This window comes from Martes martes (genome assembly GCF_963455335.1).
Source record: "Martes martes genome assembly, chromosome: 5".
Lineage (NCBI taxonomy): Eukaryota > Metazoa > Chordata > Mammalia > Carnivora > Mustelidae > Martes > Martes martes.
Genome location: NC_137892.1, coordinates 41,528,139 through 41,544,561, shown reverse-complemented (window position 1 = coordinate 41,544,561; position 16,423 = coordinate 41,528,139).

Sequence of the window (16,423 nt, the reverse complement as noted above, 5' to 3'; positions counted from 1 at the left end):
TCTATGATTACTGTATGGACTTTAAATGACAAAACAACAGTGCTTTTATTGTCTAAGAGAGACTGTATAAAATTAAGATCCAGCCCAGAACTCACCCAGAGCAACGAAAAATGGGTCTGTAAGTTAAGCTTGATAGAGAGTATTAAGAAAAAATTATTTTATGTAACACACAGAATCCTACTTAGCCATAAACAAGTATTTGAGATAATGTCAGTTCAACTTTTTAACTAAGAGGAGTTGATGTGGTTTTTAAAGTATTGAACATTTTTCTTAACAATTGAGAATGGACTAGGTCCATGCATGCAAAGGCAATTCCTTGATAAGAATAATAAAATTTTTAAAGAATGGGATTAGATGGAAATAATAAACCAAGAAGAGACAGACCAACTTTGTGTGTACTAGGTAATACTTTGTTGGTTTGTGTGACTTGTTTTGTCTCTCTGTGGGTGCAGAGTATCATGACGGCAGTACAACTTGAGGCGGAGTGGTTATAGAGTTCCTTGATGTCCTCTCAGATCTTCTTTATCTCTTCTCCATTATGTGGTGGCTTGAAATAGGTAGAGCCGCATTATTCTACTCTCAAGTCTAGAGCGTACCCTGGTTTCCTAGCAACTCAGGCAGGCAATCTTATCCCCCTTCATTTGGCTTAAGTGAAATAGTTCACATTGTTCTGTAGGGGTCCAGAAACCTGAGGACATTTGAGGGTTGGAGCCCATCCCCTCTCTCTTTATGACTCTGATGTGCCATTAGAAGGCTAGAACTGCTGAAATCATTTTGAATCCAAATGGGAAGCTTGTAACACCAAGGAAATTGGGGTCAAAGAATTCATACCTTTGATGAAATTGAGCTACAGAAACAAATCAACCACCTGCGCTAAGAACCTTCAACTTCTGTGAGTCAATCAACCCCCTTCATTGCTTAAACCATTTTCAGTCAGATTTCCTTCGAGTTGCAACAGAAGGTCCTAACTGATAGAAGCCATAGGGAAAGAGCTCTGTTTCCAGGGGCAGAAATTCTGAAATCTGAATCTGGGAGTTGTCGTGATGAAGTTGTATAACTTTAGGCCAGTTGCTTAACTGGTTTGAGCCATCATATATTCATTCGTTAAATGGAAGTGATAATGTCAAGTTTTAAGTTCTGTTGCATAGATTACATGGGAGAAAGTATATCATAACAGGTATCCAATGAATATGATAGCTTTTATATTTAAAGTAAATTTGATTTCCATTTTTATATTATAAATTAGCAAGTAAATTTCCTTTTAGAAAACATCAATGAATGTGTAATAGATATCCAAGTTACTTAGCACAAAGGTAATCCCCTCTTGCTTAAGGGAGACTAATCCTCTACATTACACAAAATCTATGCCATTGATCACCTGGCATAAGTGGTAACTTGTACAAAGAACTTTCCTTAGGAAAGCTTCTAAAACTATAAAACTTCCTTGTTGCATTAGGAATATTTCACATTCTACTTGGATACTCAAGATTTCTTTCCTCTACTCTCATGCACTGAGAATTGATTGTTAAATTCTGTTCATGTAAAAAAATATGTGATTGTCTGAGTCCATTGTTTGCTCCTGGCGTCCCCCAGGACTGTGGAACACTGGACTAGGAGGCGACGATTTCATGTGCTCAGTTCTCACCCCTCTGGCCTTTATCCGAGCTGAGTGGTCATCCAGTTTTTTACAGATATGAGGACATATTCCCAACGGAATCGCAGAGCATACAATGGAGGAACACCTGAATGCTGACAAGCAAAGGAAAATGAAATGTGACCCTGGGTGATAATGGCACCGGAGAAGGAATTATGGCACCAGGCCAAGGCAGGAAGGGTTGTAAAGGAGGTGGTACTCCTCCCTTCCTCTCTGCCCCATGTTGCCCCAGCCTTTAGCCCTAAGGATCTCAGAGTCTTCCAACAAGCATTTTGGAGCATCTACTCTGTTGCCTTAAGACACTGCACAAAGTACTGAGGGTAAAATGATGTATAAAATAGTTTCTGACCTTGGTGAATTCATAGTGTAGATGGGGACCATAATGTAATTCGGAGATCCCCCAGTGGACCTGGTCCTCCCTCTGTGATAAGCCCATTAGGCCTTTCCTAATGCCACATGCTGGGTGTGGACATCTTTATCTTTGAGTCCATCCAATCTTAGTCTTCTAGCTCTAATTTTTTCATAACATTGATCTCAGATTATTCACCTGTTATATCGATCAGGGAGCAAAGGATCTAACTTTGTTTAGGTGTTTGTAAATTTCTAATTTGCTCGTTAGGAAAGAAGGGAATCTGAGAAGCTGTAAGGGAAATAATTTAGGGGGAATGGAACTCCTCCCAGAAATGATTAAAGACAAATAGATTGGCAGCTGCCGCCTCTGTAAAACCATTCTTCTCTCCAGAGCTTCAGCCCTATTTCCACAGCTACAGGTAGGGCTCTTCTCTGTAGGGAGACCAAGGCCCTGTGGCGACCAGGGGACCATGTTCCATCAGGAGAGCATGGTCCTTTAGAAAGTATTTGACTATGATGTGGGCACTTTCAATCACCATGAGTTTTTGATAGACCGAGATTTAGAAATTGCTTCTATTGCATGTGTGTGTTTTATGGGACTGTATCAAAGGCTACTTATTATCTCGTGTGAAGTTGGATTGAGTTGTTCTGGTCTGAATGAAAGCTGCTATAGTGAGACAACTTACTAGCGTCCACTTCAGTTACCACGATTGGTTTGGAGAATTGAATTCGGAATCCCCAGGGATAATCACCAGTTCCTTTGAACAGTCTCACCGTTCGCTCGCGAACTAAAGAGGAAGCAAAGAGGGCATTCTTTTGAGTAACTCTTTAGATACCACAAATATGATGATAAAAGTAGCTAGTATTTATTGCTGGTTTATGACATGCCAGACCTAATAAAAATGTTTTAACCACTCGCTAGTATTATCTAATTTAATCTTTATGTCAGCCTGTTGTTATTATTTTTGTGGAGAGGAAGAAACTGAGGCACAGAGAGGGTTTTTTGTTTTGTTTTGTTTTTAAGAGAGAGAGAGTGTGTGTGTGTGCGGGGGGGTCTGTGAGGTGGGGAGAATCTTAAGCAGGCTCCTCACCCAGTGCAGAGCCTGATGTGGAGCTTGACCTCATGACCCTGAGATCATGACCTGAGCTAAAATCAAGAGTTGGTTCCTTAACTGACTGAGCCACCCAGGTAGCCCAAGACACAGAGAGGTTCAACAGTTCGCCTGAGTCACATGGTGAGTAAGGGGCAGTACTCACCACCCCAAGGCAGTATGACTCCCAAAAGGCAGCTGAGCCTTACAGGTCTGAGTCACTCAGATCCATAAACAATAGGACATCTGTTGTAAAGTTCTAAATGGAAATAAGAAAACAGAATCCTCAGCTGTACAATTTAACTCTTACAGGACCCAGGGAAGCCTGAACAACTGAGTTTCTCAGAATAAGCAGGAACTGCTGGGTGGACTTTACAGATATTTTTAACTGTAAGGTTGTGCTGTATTGAAGGTAGTTCCAGAGACTTCACAGTAAGAATTCATGGATTTTTACATTAGTCTAATGACCTTTAATTAATGTGGCTCTGCTATTTCTCAGTCTGCTTTTCCATGGATCTTCTCCCTTTTCCTCCTGCTACTTTCACGGCATCTTTTCTGTATATATGTAGGGCTCTGGGTGTGTGTGTGTGTGTGTGTGTGTGTGTTTATTTCATCTGCTCACTAATGAGTTTGGTTTATTCATAACTTTAGCTCACTCATGGACCCTCTTGAGTTTTCTCTACCTCAAGACCTTTTAACTTCTGTGCTCACTACCCTAAGGGCTCCTTCAAATTTCTGAAAGTGAGAATCTCATAGGGTGAAAACATCTCTGCTCATAACTGTTTGGGTTGTTTCTCTTTGGAGGCAACAAAAGGGCAGGATTATAAGGCAGAAAATATGTCTCCGCAGGACTGTTCTTTTTGTGGCAAGACAATTCACATAATGGGAGATGTGGATCTTGTAAGCAGTTTGTCTTTTACTGTATATTGACATCTTGGTTTTTATTTAGAAAAAAAAAATGTATGCCTAAGTCATACTAGAATATAAAACTGAAATAAAGTATCTGAAGGGCCTACATGATCTCAAAAAGATCCATCTTTTCAGTGCTGACAGAGTTATCCCATGAAGAATGTTAAACAAAAGTCTTCAAAATACTGAGTGTTTGGCTGTATTTAAGGTCAAATTCACCAGAGAGAACCACTCACCCAATACTGGGAGAATTAATCTGTGCCCCCGAATGATACTTTATTGTGGCATACTTTATTTTCTATATAATTTTCTATATAATTTCTATATAATTTTCTATATGTTAATATCTAAAAATGATAAAGAATAAATCATAATAAAATATAATGATAAACTCCCTACGCTCCATAAGTGAATTATTGGTAATAGGCCTATTGTTAAGTCTGTAGGGGAAAAAGTCAGGCAATTAACTGTAAAATAAGAATACTCCTCTAAAAAAAAAAGAATACTCCTCTATTCATAAGGACAGGGCAAATTCACACCTTAAAATTATAATTTAATAGTATCCCCTTTTATTAAAAAATAGAGGAGTACATTAGAATTTATGGGTAACATTTTGCTGCTGCTTTCCAGCCCTTCTTTGGTATTTTGGTATTTCCCTTCTCACGTCTCAGAGAGTTTGAGATCTTCCTCCAGATTAGAGATCAAGGACATTTCCTCCTTGCAGGGTTGCATCCTCTCTAGATCCATATTCAAAGGCTATTATGGAATGCCTAATGTAGGCAAATTATAGATAGAAGCAATTAAGAGGCCAAAGGAAGGGGTGCCGGGTGGCTCAGTGGGTTAAGCCTCTGTCTTTGGCTTGGGTCATGATCTCAGGGTCCTGGGATGGAGCCCCACATCGGGCTCTCTGCTCAGCAGGGAGCCTGCTTCCCCCTCTCTCTCTGCCTGCCTCACTGCCTACTTGTGATCTATCTCTTTCTGTGTCAAATAAATATACAAAATCTTAAAAAAAAAAAAAAGGCCAAAGGAACTCTTAAGAATTTAAAACAATTGACTTAACAATTATATTTTGAGTGGGAAAAGATCTTACTCCAGCTTTCTACTTGATGAGGAACTTCTTCCTTGCCATCTGATAGATGATCTGGGTGGGTGAGTCCCTGATCTTTGGAGATACTATTATTATCAATTTACGTTACCGTTTAAAGATTTCTGATTACAAAGTTTGTAAGAAGATGTGCTGTTATTTTATTAAATTTTCTCTCAGATATTCTGAGGTAAATGAGTAGGGTTTTTAAAATGAAATTTCCTATAAGAAGTACAAATATAGTAAAAAAGTTAGGCAGTACGTCCAAATGTGTTTGGATGTGACCTTCTGCTTGGTCGTCTAGGGAACAGAAATACCTGCTAAAAACAAGGAAATAAGTGTCTCTGTCTTTAGTGATCCATTATAGCCTAGTAGTGGAAGTTATTCATTCATGAACATTTACTGAATATCGACCATGTGTCCAGGTGTTTTCCTTTGTGTTACGACTGTAATGGTAAAGATGGACAAGAGACTTCTTCTCATGAACTTTTCATGCTAGACACTGGCTGCCAAAATTGGCATGCGTTTAAAGAGAGGAAGGATAAACTCTCTTCGTGTACATTCCTAACGGAATGTTTAACTTTCTAAAATGTCTGAAGAAAATACAATTTTTCTGCTGTTGAGAACAATATCAGGAAAACATGCTGAAGTTGTTGGGAAGGCACTAGTGTAACCCAGCCCTAAAACTCTGTCCTCTGCTCTATTCCATGCTCTTGGGAAGATTTCCATCATTTTGTTAATTTCCTTTTGGCAGTCATTTTATATCACTGTTTTGATTGCCATTTACTGGATCTCAGAATAATTTAAGGGACAGAAATAAGAAATTCAAGGACACAGAAATGGATATTTTCACAATCTGCAACAGGCTGGTAGCCAATCAGGGCAGAAAGAAAATCAGAAATCCTATTTCTGACTTCTGTAGAAATCATTTCGAACATCCCCACTTGTCAAAACGTTTTGCTCCCTCTAGGTTACCCTCTTGATACTGTCTTCTGCTTTTGACAGATTGATTACCCAACAGATATTTGTTTAATGGAATATTTTTATTGTGTTGACTCAAATCAAATCATGTTTGTTGTTTTGTTTTTGTATTACATGAGACTGTGAAGATAGCTACTGCTTTCAAGGCTTCGGTGATGGTGACTTTTTTTTTTTTTTCCTTCAATCAGGCAAATTGAATGTCAACAATGTATGCAAAAGTATAAACAATTCAATGAAGTCTTTAAATGGTGAACTCAACTGTAGCATTCTCCTGTGGGAGACGAGACAATCAAAATGTTTTGCAATATGTTCCCCTCCCATTCTCAAGACAATTTTCTCATATTTTAAGATTTACAGGCCTGGTTTCCCCTGCCACTGTCTGGTGGATAATCTATGAGTGCCACACAGCTGCTGAAAAGCCACAAATGAATGTCATTGTCTTTTCAGAGACTCTGTGGGTACATCTTCAAGTAATTTATCCCCTCAAATAACACACTTCCTTGGAATCATCTTGTTAGATGTAAAAGTGCAAATGAAGGGTAAATATTTCCATAAACATAACACCACTCATATATTAAAAATACCTTGAAATTTTTTTGTTGCTCCCTCAATATGCTTTTTTTTTTTTTTTAATTTGAGAGTGTGTGTGTGTGTGTGTGTGTGTGTGTGTGCGCACTCAAGTGAGCACAGTGTTGGGGGAAGGACAGAGGGAGAGAGAGAATCTTAGCACCTGACTCGGGGCTAGATCCCAGGCTCAGATCATGATCTGAACTAAAGTCAGACATTACAAGCTTAACCAATCAAGCCACTAAGACACCCCTCAGCATAATTTGATAGGGATGCAAACCTTTATCTAGTTCTCCAACTTTTAGAAGAGCTCTTTTAGGGGATTTAGATTGATTTGTTTTTTAAGTGTAAAATTTATTCTTACAAAATACAAGCTGTTAGATATAAATTAGTATTGCAGTACCTTAAGATGACATTAGGTTAATTAAGATATTTTTCAGTTAAAAATTATTCATTTGTCTTCAGCTCACCTTTCCTCTCAATCTTCGTCTTCTTCTGTTGATCTCTCAATGTCATGTAGTTAAGAACGTAAGCATCTGCTAACACTTCAAGTGAGAAAGAACAACTGCCACATTCTCGAACTAAGTTTCAGTCCAATAAATGGTATTATGAAACTCACTGGCAGCATTTAAACATTTTGTTTTTCTTATGTGTGATATGTATATCACACATAAGATTTTCTTTGGCAAAATTGAACAAAAACACGTGTATATGGATATGTGTATGCACATATATATGAGAGTATATATGTATGTGTGTGTCTGCAACTTTTTGGCAAAATTGAACAAATTTTCATTTTTTTAACTAAAGCAAATAATAGTGAATCAACCAAATGCTTCATTTTTTGATGACCATAAGCAGTTGTTGAAATAGTGATAATTGTACTTTCTTACAGGTATCATATATCAGTACTAGCCAAAACACCGTGAGGGAATAATTGTATTTACTCATCTCATGTTTTCATACCTGCCTGCCATAAACAAATAGGCAATAAATATTCATAAATTTAGTGAGTATCTTAAGTAACATCAATTGTTTAGAATTCATAGAAAATATGTATGAATATATACAAATGTATGTGAATATATATTTAATATTTATCCAAAATTCTCATAAAAATTAAGAAAAACAGGGGTGAGAGATAACAATAGTCAAGATGGATAGAAATAGCCAATTATAACAATCACAAATAGAATTTCATTTCATTTTTTATAACACTGTAAGATAGAGAGATAATAACAATAAATGACTTTTCTAAAGTCATATAGCTGGTAAATTTCTGAATATTACTGAAATCCAGGACTTTTTATTTATTCATTCAACAGCTATGTATTGGCTTCTCATGATGAGGCATGCACTGTCCTGGGTGGTTGGAATACATCAGAGAACAGATAGACAGAAATCCTAACCTCCCAAATTTTGCTTTCAGCCTGGTGTCCTTTCCCAACACTATTCTATTACACAAATAACAGTTAAATATAAAAATCTTTTAAAAAGTTTATTCCTAGATTCTCATCATCTATTTTAATTTTCAAAAATTCCGTTCTGAAATCTTTGAATTTTTAGACTTAGAGTCTTATACTTACTATTCAATGAATGATTAAGCTTATTACGATATGAATATAAATAAATATTCTAAATGTACAAAATATAAAACTTGTATTTTATGCATGTGTGTAGGAACTGATTTAGATTTACAACTTTGCCTGTACTGAACATGAGAAGTACATCTTTGTAAAATCTGTCTTTTACAACTTCTACTAGGGTCTGGACCATAGTAGGTGTGATATTTGTTAAATGCATCATTGCATAGTTAATTTAAAATATTTTTAAAAGGGGCACCTGGGTGGCTCAGTAGGTTGAGCCTCTGCGTTCGGCTCAGGTCATGATCTCAGGGTCCTGGGATCGAGCCCCACATCGGGCTCTCTGCTCGGCGGGGAGCCTGCTTCTCCCTCTCTCTCTGCCTGCTGCTCTGCCTACTTGTGATTCTATCTCTCTGTCAAATAAATAAAATAAAATCTTAAAAAAAATTAAAAAGATTTAAAAAAATATATTTTTAAAATATTCTTTTCAGCCTGAATCTTTGCTTGCTCGAGTTACATTTTTAACTCTTCATCAAGGTCATTTATTTATACCAATAAAGCACAAATTTATAAAAGCTCCACATCTTAAATTTTTTAGCAAAGATTGAATGAAATAATAATTTCATATATTAAAACTTGTAATTCAGGTATGAGGCTTTTTAATCATTAATCTGTTATTGCATTAAGGAAATATACATACTGTCAGTAAACTAAAAATTTCATAACAGTTATGAAATTATTAGAATGTTAATAAAGTCTGCAAAAACATATTATTAAATGACAATATACTGACTAAATAATCACATTATTAAATGTGAAAAACAGGCTATGAAATCTTATGTATCAGATTGTATACATGATAATATAAAATGCACATTTCATGTATATTTAAAAACAGAACTAGACCTATGTATAATAATAATAATTTAAAAATCCAGAAACAATAAAATGGTTATATTTTGGTGTTGGAACAGTACATGTTACTTATTCATACTCTCTAGTACATTTTTTAAAAACAGTATTTTTACCCCTAGAATGGAAAATACTGGACCCCTCCTACGTTAATCTTTATTCCAACTTTGGAATGACATTTCTATGTTTGAATGAGTTCTTAAGACAGTTTTTGTTTTAATAGCTTCAGAATCTTTCCAAATATTAAGAAATACATTGTATATGTACACTCCAAACTCCAAACTCCAAAAACTCCAAACACTCCACCCTGTGTGCATTTTGCCAACCTCAGAAACTAGCCTGGAGCTTGGCTACAAGTTCTCTAAGGTGTTTCTTTTATACCATAACTGTAGAGTCCTTACCAGCTACTGGACGGGGTTTTTTACTAAGACATCTGGGACTGTCCTCCGGATTTCCATCATCTCCTCGGAAAACCCACGCTGCTGAATGGAAATTCTCTGTGTAGAATCCTTTCTCTTCAAGATCAACTCGAAAGCCAGGATCCACAGAACAGCCATCTTCTGAGGTGACTGAGGAGCAGAAAAGGGGATAAGTGAATTATGCTCTGGCAAGAAAGGAGATGCTCATGTGCTAATGGACAAGGTGGGAAAGCAGCTGAATGTGTGCAGGGGCGAAGTGTTCACTAAGGCACAGCATCATCCTCGATAACAAGGAGCTAAGTTTGTTAGTTCCCTTGGGAAAAACTTAGCTAATCCTAAAATAACATAAATAAAACAGACGTTGCTTGAGGGCCTAGATGCTGAAGTCAGTACCTTGCAAATGGTGCTGTGAATCTTTTTGTTGAGGAAAATATGGAGAAAATAATTGTTCTGAAACTTACATAGTAATACTTAGGGGTGAAGAGGAAGCCATGTAAGACTGCGGATGAGAATCTGTTTCAAAACTCCAAGCACAAGGGAAGAAACCTTATTACTTTCTGTGGTTCGAAGAAGGCACTGTAGAAACATTCCTAAGAAATTCACTGTGATCCTCCATGTAGAATAAGGCATACCGGGAGGTGGTAAAGTTTCAGTCAGCAGTTTCATTCATAGCAGTTACGGGTTTCTATGTATCTGGAAGTCTCTTGGCTACTATGGAAGGCTGTGCTCATGAAGACCATAGCATCGCTTTTCTGTATTTGCTTCCAAGGGTTTCTTCGTTGCCCTGATTCAGTAATTCATACCTGAATAAAGTCATGCCCCACGTCTTTCAGTCTTTCAAGCATGCAGAATTAAGAAGCAGCATTTCAGAACTAAAATATAATTTCAAGAAAAGCCTAAATCCATTACTTGCATTTCTCACCTATCATGAGGAAGGGTGTGGTTTGAGGTCACATTACGCTTTGTCAACAACAGCAGAACACCTCTCTTTCAGTCTCTTCTCATAGACTCTCTCTTCTCATAGACTATATACAGTTCTCCCTAGATCTTTCCCTCAAAAAAAGAGGTAGAGTCTCTTCCTTCTTCTCCTCACTATGTCTAGCAGTGACCAGCTGGACTTCCACTGAAGGTCTCTAGGAAGAATGGTTCTTCTCCTCCCACTGCTTTACTCTGGAGAACCCTCCTGAATGGTTCCAGTCCTTGGCCCTATATTTTCACATCTGCTTTCTCAGTACCAAAGACTGTAAATGTTACTTATTGTCCTGACACACAGACAAATGCAGCAATAGTTTCTATCTCATGTATTTGTTTCAGTTGTGTAGAAATGGTCACAGGTGGTATGATGACAAAGCGTGCATCAGCCTAGTCTCTTGTGGATGGTCAAGAACAAATGCCAATATCTTCATAAAAATTTATTATTGAAGTATAATTGACATACCATGTTATATCAATTGAACCCCGATGTCTTTAATGCTTATTCTTGTAGTTTTTATTTTGTACAGCAAATGAAATTTCATGAATCATTTGATAACTAATCCACAGTTTAAGTGGTTTCAGGTGCATTCATTCATTGTTCACTCATTTGTTGAATTGAATTAATGTAAGAGAATTGTTCTTCTGTCATGAGCAAGGTGCAAGTTAAGCACAATGGGGGTGAAAAAATAAGATAGGGGACTCATGAGGAAGTAAGAGAGTTCAGAGGAAAGAGAACAATTCTGGATGTAGGGAAGGAGAGGATTAAAGGAAGAAGAACTTGAGGAGTGGGCAAAATCTCTACAGGAAGATGGGGTTGTGGATTGCTAAGTAAACATGATATAGACAAGTGGACTGCAGTGAGGAAGTAGATAACTGAGAAGATAGACCATGTTGGTTGCGTAAGTACAATGTTAGTGCAGAAAAATAAAGGGGATGGCATATTGGAGTGCTATGTAATGATAAAGTAGGAATGTAAATTATATGAGAATGTTATTGGATATCTTGTTGATTAAAATAAAAATGATGAAAACTTTAGAATACTTTAACTCTGCATACAGCATGCCTTCTTTCACACATCATCATTCAAAATCACTTTTTTTTGCATTCATTTTTTTAATAAGTCTGAGTGTGACATTTGAGTTTAAATGGTAGGAAAAGTAAACTAAAGAAATTATAACAATTTGTTGACCTATCTTTCTGAGGTTTAAGCCTAATTCAAAGTTGCTTTCTACATTGTACTTACTATAGTTGCAGAAGCCCTGAAGGATTTTAAAGTATGAAAGCACCTTTCCTTATTTGATTTATATCTTATATCGTTGGCCTTAAATATTCAGTTACATTTTCATATTTATGAATATAAAGTACACAGATTCCTGGGCCCATGGATTTATCTTTATTATTATTTTTTCCCCCAAGCCGTAGGTAGGTCTCTAAATTATAGTGATCTTTGTTTTTATCAGCATGCAAGAGACTGTTAAAACAGCTCACTTATTTACAAACAGATTTGATTATGTGGATGAGCGGTTTTCTGTTCATTCAGTTATCAAGACAGAGCTAATCAACATACCCTTACATAAACTGAAACATAAAATTTGTGATAAAATCCAATGAAGAAGCAAGCCACACACCTGCTGCAGCTTTGAACTTCCAGATTTCTCAACAACTGCCCCTGTGGAACTTTAAGCCAAGTAAAAAACAAATCCAAATGTACCTTTGTCACTAAAACTTTGTCTCCAAAATTTGGCTTGTGGCGATGAGCCTTTTAATAAATGAAACTTTAAAACAGAATGAGCTCTTAAACATGCCTGGTATTACTGAAATTGGATTTGAGCTTCTTTGTTCTTGAAAAACTAGAACACTTCTTTTCTTTTTTTCACTTGAGAATCAAAAAATAAAATGCTCAACTCAGTTCCAGATGGCTTTAGACATTCTCATATCTCTTACATTCCTCTGTATTATTTGTGCATAATAATGTGGTATCACAAGAAGGGAGACCCTGTTTGGAGTTTCCCAGAGATGAATCAGGTTCAGATCTGAATGGTCCGACCAGAGGTGGTGGACTGAGTTCAAGAGCATAGGCTATGTGGGTTTGAAAACCAGCTCCGCCGCTAATTTATACCTGAGTGACTGGACACGTCACTTATCCTCCCCATGACTCAGATTGCTCATTTGGTAAAGTGAAGATGAAAATATAGTTCTTAATTTATGGTGGTGTTAGCATAATTCATAAGCAAATGTTTTGTAAAGGCTGACATAATAAGCACAATGTAATTGAGAACTCTTATTTTTTTATAGTATTTTGCTCTTTTTTTTTTTTTTAAGATTTTATTTATTTATTTGACAGAGATCACAAGTAGGCAGAGAGGCAGGCAGAGAGAGAGGAAGGGAAGCAGGCTCCCTGCTGAGCAGAGAGCCCGATGTGGGGCTCGATCCCAGGACCCCAGGATCGTGACCTGAGCCGAAGGCAGTGGCTTTTACCCACTGAGCCACCCAGGCGCCCCAAACTCTTATTTTTTAGAAAGCAGAGTTCCTTGGCCTGCTTGCCCCCCCCCATCCCCTCCTTTCTTATTTCCATGGAAACTAAGGTTTTGAAAATACATTTATGCAATAATTTTTGTAGCTGAATGAAATAAAGGAAATGCTATCAAGTATCCTCACACAATTAGACCCAAATTCTTGCCACATCTGTTTGTGATAACAGGAGCCGTTTGAGATGATAAAAATCAGAGCTCCATTTCGCAAGCCCTTTCTGACTTTAGTTTACAGCCTTCAAGTTATTTACCTGGTGTGCCTTAGTCAGCATTCCCCACAGCCTAGATGCATTGATCAACTGTGTCCACATACATAAATATGTCATTCCTAATGTCTTTTCCAGTTATTATGTAGGAAGTCAGAGATGAGTGAGATTAACAGACTGAGAAACACCAGCTGTAATGATGCTCGATAAAGCTGTCAGGTTTTAAGTCATGGATTAGTAGCATATCCTGACTCTATAAATGAGACAGAATTTAAGCCACACACTAAACAGTGGTAGCACCAGCACCTCAGAGTGAACTGCACCCTCTCTTGAAACGTTTCTGAAGAAACACAACATGAGTGTCTGTAGCTTGGATTAAACTGAGAAATAAAATGGCAGACAGTTCAATTCCCTCGTGTCTTAGGTCAAACCGGTTGTTCAAGTTTTCATTCCGAACAGAATTCACCTCAAAGAAAACAGTCATTGTTTTAAATTAAAATGACTGTGCTCTTTTGGCCTGAATGTGAATGTGTGTAAGTGACACAGCGGACTCCTGTGTTGTTTCGTGCGGGTCCTGGTCAATGATTAAGTGGCTCTTTGAAAGGAAAAACGAGAAAACAACCACCCTGATTTGTAACGTTTGCCAGTCTCCACTGCACAAATACTCCCAGCCTGACCAATTTCTAGCTACCAACCTGACCTCACCGCGTTGCAGTGTTAGGACAAAGTGTGCTCAGGGAGCTACTGTGAACCACCCAGAGCTGGTTCCAGCACACCCACGGCAGTGTCTTTCTCTCAAGAATCGCACAGCCGATGTACATGTCTAGCAGCAATGGTACTAGAGGATTTGTCCATCAAATACAGGATGAAACAGACTTGGACTGAAAGGATCCAGGGAGCTCAAAGACACAATGAACTAGAACGAAGGGGTCCTTCTACAGGAAAAGAAATGGAAGACCAGAGAAAACAATCCCTTTCGCTATGGCACGTAAACATCATCTGTGGTTAATTAAGCAAAGCTTCCATTCAGTCTAATTTTTTTTAGATCAATCATAAATTGTTCCAAGTAATAGTGGAAACAACTGTTACAAGTAATAGATTTTTATTACTGCATGTAACATTTTGTTTCTGGCTTTCTTGCTTATGGCCAGATTGTTCTTCCCTCTGACTCTTGATTCTTAGCTCTTAAGATGGGTAGATGTGGATTACTTGAGTGTTAGTGGATTGTTGAGGACCTTGGTAATTTTGGTTACATGAGTTTAGAGGTATGAGCGGCAGCTGAATTTTCTGTAGTATAAAAGGCAAGAATTTCAAGGGTCCAGAAAGGAGAAAACAGAACTCAATCAATATGGGGATTATAAAAGGGAAGTGGGGTTATAAAAGGGCTTCCTCGGATGACTATAGGGTGGTTGGAGGCCTTTAAGGTAGAGCGGCATCTTAGAAAGGTTTTCAACAACAGCAGGACCTCAGTCTCCTCATTCCTTCAAGGTTCCTGCTGATCCTTCCTTTTGGTCAAAGTCCACAAAAAAACAGGGGACGAATTAGCCCCTTGATATAGTCCAGAGAGGAGAGACACCTAGGGCTGAGAGCAGGGTGGAGAAGAGTAGAAAAGGAAGCTAGAGGGGCAAATGGAGGCTATGTGTAGATGTGGTTCAAGAGAGAGCAGGAGCACAAACCCAGCCTCCCAGTTTGATAAGAATGCTAGAAAACATACATGTGGGTAAGTCTTAATTCTTGCAGGTATTTGATTGAAAGTGTGATGAACTGAATTACACATATGTAGAAGCAAGCTTTGCAGCTGAATTTTTTCTGCATAATAAAACAGCATTTCAAAGTTCAGAGGAAATCAGCAAAGAGATGGAAGGGAACGGTGTGTGTGTGTAGCACAGCATGTGTTTTAAGACCTATAGATGTGTTTGAAAGCAAGAAGGGAATCAGTCCACAAGTAACTGGGAAATACCTGAAATCCAGGATCAACCTATAAGCCACGAAGTGAAATCATAGCAGAGCATACATGTAAGAAAAACTGTTTGCTGTTGAAATCTATTTGACATAGAATATTATGTAAATTGAAGGCGTACCACGTGTTAACTTGGTACATTTATACAGCATAATATGATTGCCATTGTAGCAATAATTAGCACCTCCGCTACATTTTATAATTATTCTTTTCAGTGGTTTTGAATAATGAAGTTCTAGTCTTTCAGCGAGTTTGATGATAATACAATGCTGTTGTCTGTACATTTTATCTTTAAGATGTATTTACTACTCATTGCAAGTTAGTACCTTCAAACAACATCTGTCTTTTCCCCCTACTCCCCAACCCTTGGTAATTACCATTTTACTCTCTGTTTTTATGAGTTTGGCCTTTTTGATTCCACATATAAGTTATACAGTACTTGTCTTTCTCTGACTTCTCTGTGAGAAAGTTTTGATGCAGCATGGCGGGAACACCACCAAGAGTGAGGGAGCTAAAGATGCCCCAGGGTGCAAACGGAGGGGTAATCAGTTGGGCTACCACTGCGGCAGAAACAGCAGGCAGTTTGACGTCCGAACATCACTCACTTTGAACTACACTGTGGGTCAGGAAACGGCAGTGATTGTACCTGTCTTTAGCCATGAACAATGAGTGTGTGAAAAAGTCAAGGACTGAGAACAGAGGACATCCAGATGGGATATGGGATCTCTTGTGCAGGAGTGTCATTTATTGCAACCTGGAGCAGGAAACTATGAGACGAGAAAGGAAATTAGTATCTGAAGAAATCGTCTCTGAGAATTTATGAGAGTGGAAGAATGTTATGAGTCATCAGAATGTAATAGCTGTGGGATGACAAACATGAAAACATATTTGAAATACACACAGTGAAATACATGCTAGAAAATTTTTAGAATACCAAGGTTAAAGCAAAAACTCTAAGAGCTAATAGAGACAAAAGCTGGATTAATTGCAAAAGTTTTGAGAAGGAGATTGGGTTTAGACTTCTCATCAGCACCAGCGGCCTCAGGAAGACAATGAACCAGCTTCTTCAGTCGTTCGAACCTGGAATTCTGTCCTGAACTATGCCAAACTGCCATTAAGAATTAAATGGCAAGTAAATACATCTTCAGATATATCAGGACTCAATTTATCTCCCAAATAATCTCTCTCAAAAAATTATTA